Below are 16,902 nucleotides of genomic sequence, written 5' to 3'. Positions count from 1 at the left end.
ATAAATGAACAAAGAGTTACTCGTCATTGTTCAAACCAAGAGGTGTTCTTGTTCTCATTTGGATGAAATATCTAGATTCTAGTTGTGTCAATTTTTTAGTGCTATCACCCCCTCTTTCATGTGCAAGAATATGGTCAATCCCAAAGTATCTTAACGTTTTCCAACTACTAGTTTCATGCATTTTTAGGTGTCAGTGAAGTCATTATGTATAATTGCTTAATGTGTTCCAAAATACTTTTTTTCAGCATACAAATTGTACTGCCAACATATTTTAGGCCACAAAGGCATTCAATCACATAAACCGTGAATTCAGTATTACAGGTTATTCTATGTTTGATATGCATTTTAACTGCATTGGACATTTTTACTACTTTTGTTGACATTCCAGTTTTACAGGCTTTACAGTTGTTGCATTTAACAAATCCATGTTGTTTTTCTACTAGCCAATTTTTTTTTTTTAATGAAAAATTACTTCTCACTATGTAATCTTTTATTGACGGAGCCTTCCGATATGTAATCAGTGGCACAGATACACACACACAAACATGTATATATATATATATATATAAGTATATATACACAATCCTAGCTGTTAAGCAAAGGAGCATTGTGCTTTACATGACGGTTGGAAGACGAACTACAAGACCCTATACATCAGTTGTGGATTACATAAATACATTTTACACACATTTTAGACACAGGGAGATTAACTGACCTGCCCAATGCGCACAATGTTGAGTCTAAGGTTTAGGCCGGTATTTGAACATGGGCCCACAGTTTCCAAGGACAACAGTGCCAGCCCCTAGGCCACATCTCCTCCCCATAAACTTGTATTTGACTGACTGATGTTAATGAGTCTTTGAAGCCTCTCTGTCAGTGTATTCCCGCAAAAGAGTACCATCCACAAAATGACTGTATATCCAGATATGTAGCAATCCAGATTCCCTCGACATTCACAGCTCATTCATCAATCAAGCATTGATCAAACCCCCTTTAACTACTGTGCCATAATATGCCAACTATAAGTATCAATTAAGCAGTCCAAGGTAGCTCACAGCCTCTCCCTCTTCTGTACCCAGCACAGGAACCATAGAAAACCTGCCTCCCTGTATCCTTAACGAAAAAGTGTTCCTAGTATAGGTATCTACAGCAACCAAAATACTTCTGCTTAGGCACACACCTTGATCAATGACCCAATTGGTTCAGATGTGGCCAATGGTAAATGCAATTAAGGGTAGTTTGAAAAGTGCCCTTCCTAGCAAGTGTACGCTAGAAAACAAAAGCTGCTGCATTTTTGAGTCAAGGATATTTATTTTTCACATCTACTTCCATCAGGTTAACGATAATTTGCACAAAAGTAGACCACTGCAAATGGAAGAGAGGTAGACTACGTTCAGGCAGAAGACATTTAGTCCTTATGGTATTATTTCCTAAACATGATTCATACGAAAATCAATCACCCTTTAATCAGTATAATCATTGAGAAAGAATTCACCAATCCACTAAAAGATCACTATACCTAAGCATTTACTGCACTGCCTACATGCTACTGACAATAGAAGCTGTACTTGCAAAAATTAGGGGACTGGAAAGCATACTTGGGAGCTGTAGGAAGTTTCTCTTCTCCACACAGAATGAAAGAAAGCAACAACTAATACTCCTTGATCTTTTGGTATCTTATGATACCCTTGATCATGTCATTCTTTTGAAAACAGTCAATGAAAGGGTTGAGGTTCCAGGAATAGCATCACAATGGATCTACAAAGTCCTCTGTTACAGAAACCAAGTGCATTTTGAGTCAGAAGAAGCTTCAATGTGAATTTGGAAATGCAGTGTACCACGGGGTACACCCTCACAAACATACTGCTCAACATTTACCTGTTCTGGCTGGCACACATCCTGCAGCAGAATCAGGTGTAGTTGATTACTCAAATACTCATCTTTATGGACAACTAGGAGTGTCAGTTCAGACTCTTGGAATGCTTAGACCACATATTCAGTTGGATGGAAGAAACTAACCTGAATGGACTCAATGCAGATACTAGTATCAACAGGACCCAACTACAAACGCATGCCTTTTCAATAACCAAGAGTATGTTGCAGGCCATCCACATGTCAGAAGCTGAGGAATAAATGATTACTTTCAATACAGACTTTTCACTCTCCATGCTAATACTGTAGTCAGTATAATTGACTGAAACAGTAACTGGCCCTTCTGCAGACTAATCACTTAGCAGAACCAACAAGAGCCCTAGTAATGGGAGATTTAAATTACTGCTAATGTAATCTAAACAATGTTTCCATAAAGCTTCAAACACTGACTGCTAAAACTGTGAAATCATGCAATGTAAAGCTGGCATTTAAAATCCTATACACTAGTGGTTCTCAACTTTTTGACTTTTGTGGACCCCCACTTTATTACTGGATCCCAGGGGTCACGCACTGAGTCATTATTGGAATCCGGGGACCTCCCACTGAGTCAGTACTGAAAGCTAGTGACCTAATCTGTAAATATTATTTAATTTAACCAGCAGACGAGGACCCCCTGAGGAGGCTTTGAAGACCCCCAGGAATCCCCAAACCACAGGTTGGGAACCGCTGCTCTACACCTTCAACAAGGCATACTAGAAGAAAGGTAATAACTTCTTTCAAAAAGTAGCCCTGCATTATAAGCCATCTAGGAAACTTCCTTCATTGTACTTGCATCTTATCCAATAACATTTCATAAAATAACAAAAGCAATGAGGCATATCTCCGGCACTATACTTATAGAGGATGCCTTTAAACCCACCACAAGAGTAGATTGTAACCTCCTCCAGATCAAAAACCTCAACAATTGTACTCTTCTAAAAATCATTCTGCTGATCATGTGCCTCGATAAGAGTTGCAAACTCTATAGTGTTCATCTCAGCACACTGCACTGGCCTTTATACAGCACATTTGTCACTTACTCAAAATCCAAAATAAATAGACACCTATCTATAACCAAGCTTACAAACCATGTTTCACTAAGGATCTGGGATAAAGAATAGCGACTATGTTCTGGGCCCGGGTTATTACTAATTGTGTATGACTAAAACTTGTAAAAAAAAATTTTTTGTAAATCTCTGAAAAAATGGATCATATATTTTGCATATAAACAAAACTTTTTATAGAGAAATCAAGCATTCCTTGGTGGTTATTGAACACAACCAAAGTGTAAATGAACCTGAATATATCCTCAGCTTTGACAATTTCATTGTGTTTGTGATGGGGTGCCAGCCCAGGGACTGGGTAAATCCTAACTGATCATAGTTAAACTGATAAAATGGAATGTCTCTGATACACCTTACAGGAAAAGCCAAGGCACCTGATTGTGCCCGACTAATCATGGTATTAAGATAACGTTTCTTCAGTTTCGCAATCCTTGATATGAATGCTAGGTTATATTTTTACTAAATGTAATGCCACTCATATTAGTGCTGAGTATGTCCTTGGAGGTCCAGACCTGCCAAATTGAAAATAAAGCTCGCCATGTGAGAATTGGTTGTGGTCTTTGAGGAGGAATGGTTTATGCTAAGAACTGCCTTTGAGGCCCGTCTGACCCAATGCCCTGCCCCTATCGGCCTCCTTCCCACTCCAAAAAAGCAACAAGCATTTGCAATGCAATGGGTCTCGCATTTGCTCGAGTTAGAGCTATTAGTGTTGTAAATCCGTAACTGGACTTTTCTTGCCACTTAAATTGAAAATGTAAAGTAGAAACAGTTGACAAAAGCAAGCCAATTCAAAGCACCATGGCCGCGTGAGCGGGAAGGAGAGAGACAAAGAGGAAAATAAGTTCGCTCACAGTCAAAAGTATTGGGAATTGTGCAATTATCCATGCAACAAGGGCAGTCTACCAGGCAGTAACAAAACCACCCCAAGGAGGAAAAAACGTAAAGCATTTACCAATGATAGCAAAGGATTTTTGAAAGGGAAGCCCACAAATGAGTGAAAGTGATGAGTGTGACATGTGCCCGGTTAAAAGCCCACAATTCTTATAACAGGTCAAAGCGATTGCATGCTCGACCTAAAAACACAAAGATTGCAGGGGCTCCTGCCATGTTCTGGAGTGTTTTACCACCTCAGAATGGCCATCGGCCTCCTACAGCCTCTAAAGAGTGGTCTTCATCCCCCCTTGCCTGCCACGATCCCAATTCATCCCCCCACCAAGTGACCATGTGAAGAGAGCTGAAGTTGTGCAACACGCAGTGGCACCATGTGTGTTGGCATGTCTGGGGATTATTTACTTCTTGATTGACTGCTATTCTTTTAGAGAAACCATAGGATACATTTAGGATAATAGAACTATTTTTAAAGAAGCCCGTAGGAATCGTGGCACAATTTTACATTACTTGCGTTAATAGGCATTAGAAGTGATGTAAATTTGTGGCCATTTACTGCACCTGCCATATAATACTCCATAAACTACATCATTTGAACATTTTAACAAAGTTGTGTTAGGCTGCCAGCGATTAACTGTAACTGAAAAAGTGTGAGTTTACAAAGATTAACTGGCCCCTTCTTAGTTTGCTGACTTCTGTCCTCGGGTGTTACTGTTATTGGCCTTGTGACATATTTGTAACAGTATTGCTGTGTTTTCTAATGGCAAGATAGTGAATTAATACAGCCGCTTGCCGCATTAAGCTGCATAACTGGCCTTTTTTCACCACATAATGTGTTCAAATCCGGAGGCAAAATCTGCCCTCCACTACCGTTTAATTCCTGTGAACCTGCCTGGAATCAATAGAGGCATTGCACGAGTCCATCATTTGCTTCTGAAATCGATGTGTAACCTGCATTTCAAATCAATCTCGTTGGGGGTGACTCGGCCAATGCATGCCGTGTGTTGTATAGGACATTGAAACACAAATATTGTGCCAGTTAGCCATACAAGTGTCCTATCTGGAATCTTCTTGGCAAGTATCAACATTTTGAATGCGCGAGTACTCAGTGGCTTTGTTCTGATATGTAGATAGTTTATTTCAATGTGATTTTTTTTAAAGTGATCGCTTTAGTATTGCTGTAACAATTTGGTTTTCTTGAAAATGCAGAATATACTTGGGTGACTGGAACTTCTGTGAGTCTGACCACCTGTGGTCCTCGTGTGTATGGGCAACATGACAGGAGGACACTGTTGGTGCCTTCCTATCTCCCTTCCCTTGGTATCTTAGGGTTGTTCAGAGACTACTGTGGCTGCAGAACTCTAGATGGAAATGGCATCAGTTACCTGAACCACTACCAATAAAAGAAATAAGTTACTTACCTGTATCGGTAGTTCTCCAGTATCGGTATCTTTTATAGATTCACATGCTTGAATCATTCCCCATCGTCGAAGTGGGAGTCCCACGGTACCATAGATAGTAGTACAGAAAGAAATTACATAGAGATTAATGTGAAAGGCCTTCACTTATCGGCATCAACATCATTTAAAAAGAACCAACGTCCAGCCAACCAGGTGACAGCACCCTTTAGAAACATTACCCCAGATGATCCAGTGCCTCATATTTTCTAGCACAAATGAGATATAAATGTAGAGTGGCCATACGAGGAGCCTCAATGGGGAGGAGGTTGGGTCACATGTGAATCGATGAAAGATAACAATACTGGGGACCTACAGTTACAGGTAAGTAACCTATTTTCTTCTCCAGTATTGGATCTTTCACTGAAAAAACATGCTTGAATCAGAACATTTAGCATTTGCAAATAACATTACAATGTCATAGCACATAAGAGAGAATAAAGTAAAAGTGTCGCACCTTTTAGGAATAGATGGCGTAGCAGTACTTGTCCCACCGCAACATTGCTCTCATCAGAGGATTCGAGGCAGTAATGTTGACTAAAGGTATGCGCTACTGGATCATGTAGCCACCCGGCAAACCTGGTGGATAGGCACACCAGCTAAGAGCAGTAGTGGTGGAAACAGCTCTAGCAGAATGTGCCTTAACTTTGCATGAGAAAGGCTTTCCTGCTTGTCTGTGACAGAACTGGATAGTTGAGGTGGTTCATCTGGCTATGGTCTGTTGTGATACTGGGAAGCCTCTCTATGGTGTCCCATAAGCCACAAACAGCTGGTTAGTTTTGTGCAATTGTTTTGTTCTGTGTAAACACAATTTAATACCTCTTTTTGCATTCAGAGTATGTTAAAATCTCTCTGCTTAAGTCTGTGTGGATTGTGGAAAAGTCTTCAGTACGATAGGCTTGGGTTTTGGTATGAACCTTGGATTAGTTCGTAGAACTGCAGTGTTTTGGGTAAATTGCAAGAATGGTTCTGTTATCGTGAGTGCCTGGACGTCACTTAAATGTCTTGTGGATGTTAATGCTAGCAGTATTGTTGTCTTCCATGAAAGGTAAAGTCTGTTTTATGGATTGGCTCAAACCATGTTTCATTAATTAGCTCAGTACAACATTAAGATGCCAAGCGGGCAGAGGTTCCCAGACAGGAGGAAACACCCTGAAAAGCCCTTTGAGAAACGGTTTAATCACCCTAGCTGACCACAAAGAGGGTGTTTGACCCGACCTACAGAAACGGGATATTGCTGCTAAATGTACCTTGATGGATGAGTGAGTTAGTCCTAACCTAGCCAGTTGAAGGAGATATGGCAAGACCTGTTCTGGTGCAGAAGTAACAGGATGAACGCCCTTGTCTTGACACGACAGACAGAAACAATTCCACTTAAGCTTGTAAGTTTTATAAGTGGAATCACCTCCAGCTTTGGAGAGGATCTCTACACCGTCCTCTGGGATGTTTAACTGAGCAAATTCATGGAACTCTGGAGCCAGGCTGACTAGTGTAGAAATGTTGGATTAGGATGACGGACCTGGCCGTTGTTCATCTTAAGTAAAGTTTGTATCAGTGTTAGTTGGATGTGGTTCTGTTCCAAGAGGAGGAGGACTTCCATGAACCAGAACTGTCTGGCCCACCTGATAGCAATGAGTATCATCCGACAACTCTCTCTTTTTAGCTTATGGAGGAGCCTGGGAATCAGTGGGATAGGAGGAAAAGCACATGTAAAGATTTTCGACCATCTTATCAAAAATACATTCCCCCATGATCCTAGTTGGCGATATCAGCTTGCAAAGTATTGGCATTCATGATTGAGCTTGGTTGCAAACAGGTCGATGTTCGGTTTACTCTAAGGCCTGAAGAAGGTGTCCAGGGTCTGCTGATCAAGTCCCAACTTGTGGCAGCTAGTGATCGTCCTGCTTAGTGTGTCTGCTAACACATTTTGACTCCTAGTATGTGCTCTGGCTTCAATGTTACTTGGATGTGGAGGTCCCACTGCCAAATTTGTTACAACAGAGCAGATTACCTTGTTCCTCCCTACTTCTTTATGTAGTGCATACTGGTGGTATTGTCGGTGCGGATGAGCACTGATGAGCATGCTATTCTGGGGAGGAAAGTTGATATGCATATGTTTTTCTGTGCTGCTCCATCTCCTGGTAATAGTGAGGTCTTGGAGATGAGTGCCTCAACCCTCTAAGGGCGCGTCTGTTGTAATCACAAAGTCTGATACCTGAGGGAGGAAAACGAGTCCAAGGCCTATGTTGCCAATTTGAGCCCATCAAATCATCGACTTTCTTATGGTTATACTGATCCAAATGACATCATCGAAGGACCCTGTCACATGTTAGTCTAGCTCCTCCTGAAGAGGACCCATGTGAAGTCGGCTATTGGGAGCAGAGGAATAGTGGTGAACAGCATCCTTAGGAGCGATTTTGTAGAGTCTCACTGAAAAATACTTTTTTTAACTGAGTTATTGAGCTAACTCCTGTATTCTGGGTGGCCTTCTGGGGAATGTGAATGCTTTGTTCTGAATGGTGTCCATGACAGCTCCCAGGAAAGTCAAAGTTGTTGTTGGAGTGAGACAATATTTTTTATGTTGAGTGTGAGACCCAGTGACTTGAAGAGTGAGAGGCAAAGGGCACTATGTTTTGTGGCCTGCTGAGAGGTGGCCGCCTTTATCAACCGGTTATCCAGGTATGGGAATAACTGGACTTCTTTCTGCCACAAAAGAGCTGCCACTGGAGCCAAACACTTGGTGAATATATGGGGAGCTTTGAGTCCCAAGGGGAGAACGTCGAATTGGTAGTGGATGGCAGTCATTTTGAATCTCAGATAATTCCTGTGCTTTTGGAAAATTGGGATGAGTAAGCGTGCGTCCTGGAGATCTAAGGACGTCATACGATTCCTGTGATACAGAAACTGTAAAATATCCTGTAGGGTGACTATGCAGAAGTACGGTTTTTGTAGGTATTTGTTGAGTTTCCGAAGATCTATGATAGGGCAGCAGTCTCCTGACTTTCTTTACCAGGAAGAAATCGGAGTAGATATCAGTTCCCCTCAGTCTTCAGGACCTCTCCTATGGCACCCTTTGCCAGTATGGTTGAAATCTCCAGCAGAATTTGCTTGAGATGAGGATGTAGTGCCCCTTATGGTGCAATATTCCGAGGTTTAGTGACAAACTACAGGTTGTGTCCGCGAGCCACAACATCCAGGATCCATTTGTCCATAGTTATTGTTGACCATTGTGGCACAAAATAATATATGCAGCCTGCAAGTAGGCTGGGCTTGGGGGAAGCAACCGGCACCATGAAAAGGTCACTGTTTCTTCGCAGAGTTTCTGCCTCTTGAGGATGATTTTCCTCTTGCAGGCTGTTTGTATGGCACTGTAGGTGGCTGGCGATAGTGTTGTGTGTATTGTGGGTGATATTGACCCTGAAAATACTTCTATTGTCTGAAAGGTTGATATCCTCCTCAAAACAACAAAGAAACTCTACCTCTTGCACCTCAAAAGGGCTGTCCACACATCTGCAGGGTTCCCAGGGACTTTGTGGTGTCTGTATCCGATTTGATGGTTTGGAGCACATCATTGACATTCTTGTCGTAAAGGTCTTCTCTGTTATACAGCATGTCCAGAATTCTGCTTTGGACTTCAGGCTTAAAAGTTGTAGCCTGAGCCAGCTCTTCCTGCATAATAGTGCAGCTCCTATTAGCTGTTGAAATCTGTAGAGGACACATCAATGACGCAGTCTGTGATCTCTGTTGATGTTCTCTCCTTCCCCAAAAGTTTTCTTAGCTTCCAGCTTTCCATCTTCTGGCAGGAGGTCTAGGTATTGAGCCATGTCAGACTACATTGACCTGTCATAACGCTCTAGTATTGCTGAGGAATTGGCCGCTCTAACTGTAGTGGCTTCCATTGTTGATAAGCGTTTGTCGATGTTGTCCAATCGGCGTCCGTCTCTATCAGGGGGTGCAGTGATAGGGATTGATGGGTTTCGTGAGCGTCGCTAAACTGCATATGTTATGACAGAATCCGGTTTGGGATGACCAATTAAACAAGATGGTGAATCATCTGGAACCTTATATTTTTTGTGGAGCCTGAGCAACACAGCTGGTAGTGTTTGTAGATTCCTCATTGCCTTAACACCTTTTTCCCCTATGAAATCCCCTAGAAGGATAGTTTATGGATTTTTTTTTGCTGGTTCCTTGAAATCATATAAGAAGCAGTCAGATTGCTTAGTGGTTAGAGGAAGCTGAAACCTTTTAGCTGCTCTTTCCGTAATATTTGTCTGGTGGAGAGTCTGCCTGTGAGACATTGGTAGGGACGGCGTCTGGATTACGTAGTCATCCCACTCCTTAGGAATGGAAGCAGAGCCTCTAATTTCCCTTTCTTCTCTGTCCTCATCTGGGGATGAATGGTTATCCTCTGGAGGCTCTGCTAAGGTACTTGCTATTGTGGGAGAGGCATGTTAGACCTGGCTTCCTTAGGGTGGTCTTACCCCAAATTATGTGCCTTTCTCCTTCTATTTTTCTGACCATCTTTTTATTTGCCTTAGGACTGAGCACTTTACCACTGCCAACCAGTGCTAACATGCATGTGCCTCTCCCCTAAATGATGGTAACACTGGTGTATCCACAATTGGCATATGTAATTTACATTTGAGTCCCTTGTAAAGTGGTATACCTTAACCCAGGGACTGTGAATGAAATTCTACTAGTGGCCCTGCAGCACTGATTCTGCCACCCACTTAAGTAGTCCAGCAAACATGTCTCAGGCCTGCCACTGCAGAGCCTGTGTGTGCAGTCTCACTGCCACCCCGACTTGGCATTTTAAACCTCTTGCCAAGCCTTAAACTCCCCTTTTCTTACATATAAGCCAGCCCTAGAGTAGGCCCTAGGTAGCCCATAGGGCAGAGTGCCATGTACGTAAAAGGCAGGACATATATTTTTAAGCTTTCATGTTCTGGTAATGAAAAACTCCCAAAGTCGTTTTTCATTACTGTGAGGCCTGCCCGTCTCATAGGCCAGCATTTTGAATTTCTTATATTACCTTTAAGCTGTAATTTCTGATCTGACAGGAGTAGCTGCATCATGTTTAGTACCATTGGAATGGGAATAATAAACCCTCTTTACTGGTAAAGTCAGATTTATTATTACTATTTTAGAAATGTCACTTTTAGAAACTTGGCATTTCTCTGCAGTCACTGCCCTATGTACCTACAAACTATCTCCAATACACACCTGGCTTGGGCCAGGTAACAGCTACACTTGTGCATTCCCTTCAGACACCCACAACACAGGATACTCAGCTGCATCTACATGCTGATGGGTCTTCTTGGGAAGGAGGTTGGGAAGGGCTCACTCTTACACCTCAAAGGGTAGTGACCAGAGCCTACACAAAGAGGCTGATTACCTCCCACTGATAATGGAGCCGAGGCTGACCAGAAAAGGAGGCCCTGTGTACTTCACAAGACCCCTTTGTAGTCACCACCCACATCAAAGGACACTTCCCAGAATAAGTACTGGGTCCCTGGCCCACTAAAATCAGTACACTTCTGGACTCAAGGAAATACTGCTGGAGTAAAGAAAGCTGTTTGGCAAGATTGCCACTCTGCCAGGATTGACTGCTCTCAGGAATTGCTGCCTTGCTTTGATGTGCCACCCTACTTCCTGTCAATCTCTGCCCAGTAGCCCAAGACTCGTTCTCCAAACCCAGAGTGAATAAGAGCAGCTTCGGCTTTCCTTTGCCGATCGCTTCTTTCCATCGACACCAGAGCCTTTGTCAAACCTCGTCACTCGCATCTGTGAAATGCCCGGAGCAGCCCTGCTTTTCCTTGCCACCCGCTACCTTCTGTCAGTCTGAGCAGCTTTGCCAAACTTTGCCGCTTACACCTGTAAACCATGTGGAGCGGCCCTGCTTCCCTTCTGCCACTCACTATTTTCAATCAACCTGAGCGGCTTTTCCAAACCGTGTCATTCACTGCTGTCAGTCAACCCATGCAGCCTTGCCCAGCTTAGCAGCACAGCACTCCCTGAAGAGCACAACCAGGACAGTACCGGAGTCCATGAAAACATTGCACACTTGTGCCAACGAGTCCCCAGCACCACCCCTTTGATCTTAGCATTTGCTTATTAACCTGGCTTTATTTTTGAGTCTGAAAAAGCAAATATGTCGCTATTTACAAATTGGATCTGTATCGTGCTGGATTTATATTAACCTGATAAACAAGCTTTATATTTCTACATCCATGTGGAGTCTCTTTTTGTGGTGTGCCTCCTGAGGTTAAGGTGTGTGTGTTGCACAAGTACTTTACACATTGCTTTCTAAGTTAGGTCTGCCTGTTCTGTGCCACGCTAGCAGAGGCTGAACACAGGCTAATTTATGTTGTGTCATTGACTTGTCCTGACTAGGATTGTGGTCCCCACTTGGACAGGGTGCATACCTCTGCCAACTAGAGACTCAATTTATAACAAAGAGTTCCTGGCAATGGCAGAGTAAGCGGTCGGGCAAGGGATGTACCAATATCCTGAGACATGGTGTAGTGAGGCGGAGGTGTTGAAGATGCCAGATCAGGAATTATCTTGTAGTAGTCTTGAAGCATGTGTTGAAGATTGCTAACTAACTCCAGTGGCATCTGGGCAGAACGTCCTTGTTTCTTAGGCTTGTAGGTGGAATAGACCACATCGTATTGCTTTTGTTCATTTAAATAAAAAAGTGATTGTCATAATATTGATCCTCTTCATCCTCGTGTTCTTGACACTAGACGTGGAGGTCTGAAGGGCTATGCGTGACTCCAAAAGGGCCCTCATCATTATACTCCTCATCATCTAACAAATGTGAAGGAGAAGACAGTACCTTACTACGTGAGGTATGCACTGGCAAGATCGTCTTTGCAGGAGATTTTTCTTAATAGAGACAGAATATTCTGGTATTAATGGCAAAAATGGCACTGTTGTCAATGGAGCAGTCACTGGCATTTCTAATGCTGTAGACGGGTCCTTGGTCAAAGGTGTCATCCTTTGTTGCCGGTGTCGTTGTTTACGGGTCTTTTATCGGTGCTGTTGCCGACAGAATCCTTGTCGATGGGTCCCTTGACTATGATTGCCTTGTCATCGTCAATGGTGTTGGCGTCAACGGTCTCATCGTTGGTGCTGTCGTCGATGTCATTAGCGGTTTCATAGGCAGAGCCATTGTTTACGGTTTGACTGTTGTCGACGATGTTTTGTCAGTTTTCAAGAATATTTTCTCGTTAACGGTGCAGTCGTTGAGAGGATTCTTGAGGTAATAGTTGTGCAAGCTAGTGGTGACAATAAGATTAGAAAAAGAGACATTACAGAGGATAAAGTGGATGTGACAGTGGTAGCAGTAACCATTGGTGTCGATAATGATGTTTAGATTATGTTTAAATTCTTTGGTCATGGGCTGTAGGGATTTTGATGACCTTTTGTTGTAGGCTCTGACTGTATCTTTTTTTAGGACATTTTTTTCCATTTTTGAAGTATGTGGATGCACCTCAGACTTTCTAGAATGTCCAGGTTTGCGATGACTGGACTTTTTTGGTGCATTTTCTGGTGATTCTAAGAGCACACGTTGAGGAGATCTATCCTTTTTGTAGGATTTTTGTGTCCCGGAGGAGTCATCACTATCTTCCTCAGAAAGAGGTTTCCTTAGCTTAAACTTCTGAAGCCAAATTAGTAATCTCCCTTATCTGTTTTAAGAGTTTTTTTTAGAAAAGGTGCAACATACCTGCAATGCTCTGGATGAAGGCAGTAAATACAGTCCCTGTGAGGGTCAGAGTGCAACCTTTTTTGTGCCACATGTTCCACATGGCCTGAAGGGTCCTCTTTTGGTTGTTTCTGAGATGGTAGGTTATACAGAATCTGGAATAGCAGAAATAAACTCTAAGCTGAAGAGAAATCCTCTCAGAATAAGAAAACTGTGGATAAAGCTGAGCAGAGGTCAGACAGACTTCCATCACACAATGTGTGGTAGAAGATCTGAGGGACTGAAGCCTCTGTGGTGAGGGTTTGAAAGAGTGCTGTTACCGAATTAGCTGGACTTTTTGAATGATGTTGATAAACTGTTAAAGTGAAGGACTTTAATGTTAGTCTCTATGTAAGTTATTTCGCTACTTCGACGACAGGCAATGGTTCAAGCAATTAAACACCCAATACTGGAGAATTGTTATTCTTCAGTCCATTTCTTCATGAGATGTGGTCCTCCTCTCCCCTTGTGCATTTAATGTTGTTTCCATTTATTCATGCATGGCTAATGCCAGTGGTGTAAACTTAGCCCCCGCTGTGCGAGGGAGGCCCTTGGAACAGGGGCCCCCTCAGCACAGTACACTGTGCACAGGTGGCAGGCGCCTGGAGTGAGAGCTCCTGACTGGGACAAGGGGGTGGTCAACTTCATGTACTTTGCAGGGGGCCCTCTCTCAAGGTTTGTTACGCCACTGGCTCATGCACGTTTCTTCAATTAATTTGCATTTCTTTCTGTGTAGTATGCCTGTAGAATTGCTTTAAATTGGTTTGTGTTCCTTGCAAGTGTCTTATTTATTATAATAGCCTGGACTTCTCCAAGTATTTTAGATTTCTTTCTTTTTTCTTAGGGCTTCTTGTCTTGAGGGCTTTGTTCTCGTAGGCATGAACTCTTTGACAAAAGCACCTCATTGTTCTTCCTCCCATTTGTCTTCTAAGGCTTCTCAGAGAATGTGCTAGCCTCTGGACCACCAAATTAAATGCACAGTATAGTCAATCTGCCCACAGAATCAGTGAAGGGCACAGAAATATGTTTCATGACTAAGTTTCATCACAGTCTTAGTAACCTAACATCTTAAATTCTTTTTTCTTGTAATTGTCAAAATAGCTTCCTGTACATCAGCTCTAAAAATTTTCAATTTGGTTACTCCACTGCAACATCTCTAAGCCTAAATCACTGACACCACAATCTGCTCCGCTATGTGATAACGCTCCCTGGTCATTTTGAAACACCAAGGCCATGCTAATAAATTCTCTCTCCATGACTTATTATCCCTCTAAATTTATGACATATCAGAGAACCAGACAGCTTGAGAGCAAACATCTTCTAAAGTCTAAAGTCCTATCAACAAGGCAGTTGGTGAAAGTTGCGCCAAATATGTTCCTTTAATTCGGCTGTGAGAGGAGGAGTCGTGAAAAATACAAAGTAATATCTCAAGAGAGATGTGGGAGGGTGTATGGCTGCCCTAAGACAAAAGAACAAGGTACCGGTGCGCAGTGGTGTACATGCTCACAGAGGTCCTCATACAGCCCATTAAGAAAGGAACATGTGCAGAATTAATTCAAGATTGCAGAAAGAGACATACAGAGGGTGCAAACCAGAAGAAGCCAAGGAGTAGGCTAAGGTGGGAATGAAGCCAAAAATGGGGAAGACCGTTTAAACTGGCTTGAGGATAATTTACAGATTTAAGATACTATGGAAGACTACATGACAAACTCTCCAATAAACAGCAGAGGTTTTTTTTTTTAACATCCATTAACGTTCTACAAACAAATTACTAGTAAGAAGAGGCTGTCATGTTACAGCTATTATCACTATTATGTTTTCACATGGCCTTCCAATCTTCATTGTGAGTGTGAAAATAGAGAAGTGGGGAAAATGGCCAATTCTTCGAAGATTCTGTGTACATCAATGCAACTAAGCATTTCTTCATGTCTCACTGTGCAAAGGAATTAGTCAAAGAATGTTATCAGACAATAGTTAAACCAATACATGCTCTCATTTTGATGACATTTTAAGGAATGCTGTAAGTGGGCATCCAATATAGCATTTCCAAAGAGACGACTGCAAGCACATTTCCTATACGTACTGTGATATTTGTTTTTATGTGGTGCTTGATAAAATGGTTGTTGTTACCCAGTTTAATAGCACTCCTTGTAATGATGATAGGGTTATTATCTATATTATGAAAGGCACTGTTATTATTACTAAACATACACATGCTTGTAGAGGTATGTTAGAAAACACCATAGATTACTATTTATCGAACAATTAAAAAATGAGCCCTCACAAATTATGGAATAGCAAATTAATCCATTGCTTACACTTGGTTTGACAAACACTAAGTGCAAGAATTGGACACCTTACATTCTCAATTACTTTACCAATAAAGCCCAGGAAAGAACAGTAATTTTTTCTAGTAAAATAGAAGTCTGGTAAAATCATAAATGTGCCATTAAAACATCCAAGAAGCCACCCTCTGAGAATTGTCTCTGTCTGGGATCTATTTTTAGTTACGGTGCAAGAAAACAGTTTTTCAAGTGATTACTTTCTTAAAAAGGAATTGAAATACTGAATCCAACAATAAAATAAAATCTTTCCACTGTGGACGTTTTAGTGTTATAATCCCGTTTCAATAGCTTTTAGTCAAAGCAACTGGTTAAATCAGGTAACTTAAAAAGGTTGAACAAAAAAAACAGCTACATACTTTCAGTAAGTGTTTCTTCCACCGACCTACTGTGTTGTGTCATGGGGGAACATTAAAAGGTGTCTTAGATCTGAAGCCCAAGCGAAGGTGTAGCAACTGCAAATTATAAGGAATGTTACCAATAATACTAGCATTTAATTGCATGTATTGTTCCTAATTTAGTTGCAGTACTCAGCCAATTTTCACGTTTGTTTTTAAATTTGGAATTTAGAACTAAAGAGAGATGATGTGAGAGAATGTCGTATCAAACAAAGATCAACATGCAAGCTGACTGCGAAGAGAAAAGGCATCTTTTATTTACCATAGAAAACTAATAAACATGCAAATTATTGGCTAAAGAGGGAATCTGAGATGAGAAAAGGGGGATACAAACCGATTGTAAAAATTAGAGATCCGCAGTTGATAAGCTGAATCACAATGACAATTTTTGTTTCACATATTCAATTGTTTATACATCTAACCAGCACAATAATCACAATACAGTAGAATGTTAGCGTGAGTAAAGCATGTTGAAACAGATTTGCAAGCAACAACACATCAGTAGCTGTGAAGTTTTGGGAGATATTTTATAAAGCATAAAAATGCAAACTGAAATTTCTATAGTATATTATGGGGTTTATTAACCTGGAGGCTATCCAGTATAATGACAATGTTCATCTGATCTCCATTTAAGAAAATATAAAGGCCCCTTACTTAGTAATAACAGCTCACATACAGAATATCTTGAAGAACTTCCCTTTTTAGATAGTTCCCTAAGAAACAGCTCAGGTTTGCTTCAGACGTCTTGGGGACTTTCCACTCGTAGATTATCATTGGCTTAGTGGTTTGTAACTCACACTTTCCGGCTTTCTATTTGCTGGCTTTATTTGTGTAAGGTTCTCCATGTTCAGTTAGTCCCTCCTGTTGTTAAACTGTGTTTTCTATAGACTTCCACAAACTAATTTTCTGTAAATCGGCCAAAGGCTGTGCGTGGCTCAGGGTTGGGTGCTAATAGAGGGCTGGATGAGGGCCTGGTCTCCGCCAGATGCTGTGCGTGGCACAGGGTTGGCTGCTTATAGAGGGTTGAAGGCCAGGGCTTTTGGCCAACTCCTGCCATGCACAGCCAAAGGCCATGCGTAGGGCACGGTTGGGTGC

Source organism: Pleurodeles waltl, chromosome 9 (assembly GCF_031143425.1).
Source record: "Pleurodeles waltl isolate 20211129_DDA chromosome 9, aPleWal1.hap1.20221129, whole genome shotgun sequence".
NCBI classification, from domain to species: Eukaryota; Metazoa; Chordata; class Amphibia; order Caudata; family Salamandridae; genus Pleurodeles; species Pleurodeles waltl.
Note: the sequence above shows the minus strand (reverse complement) of the source record.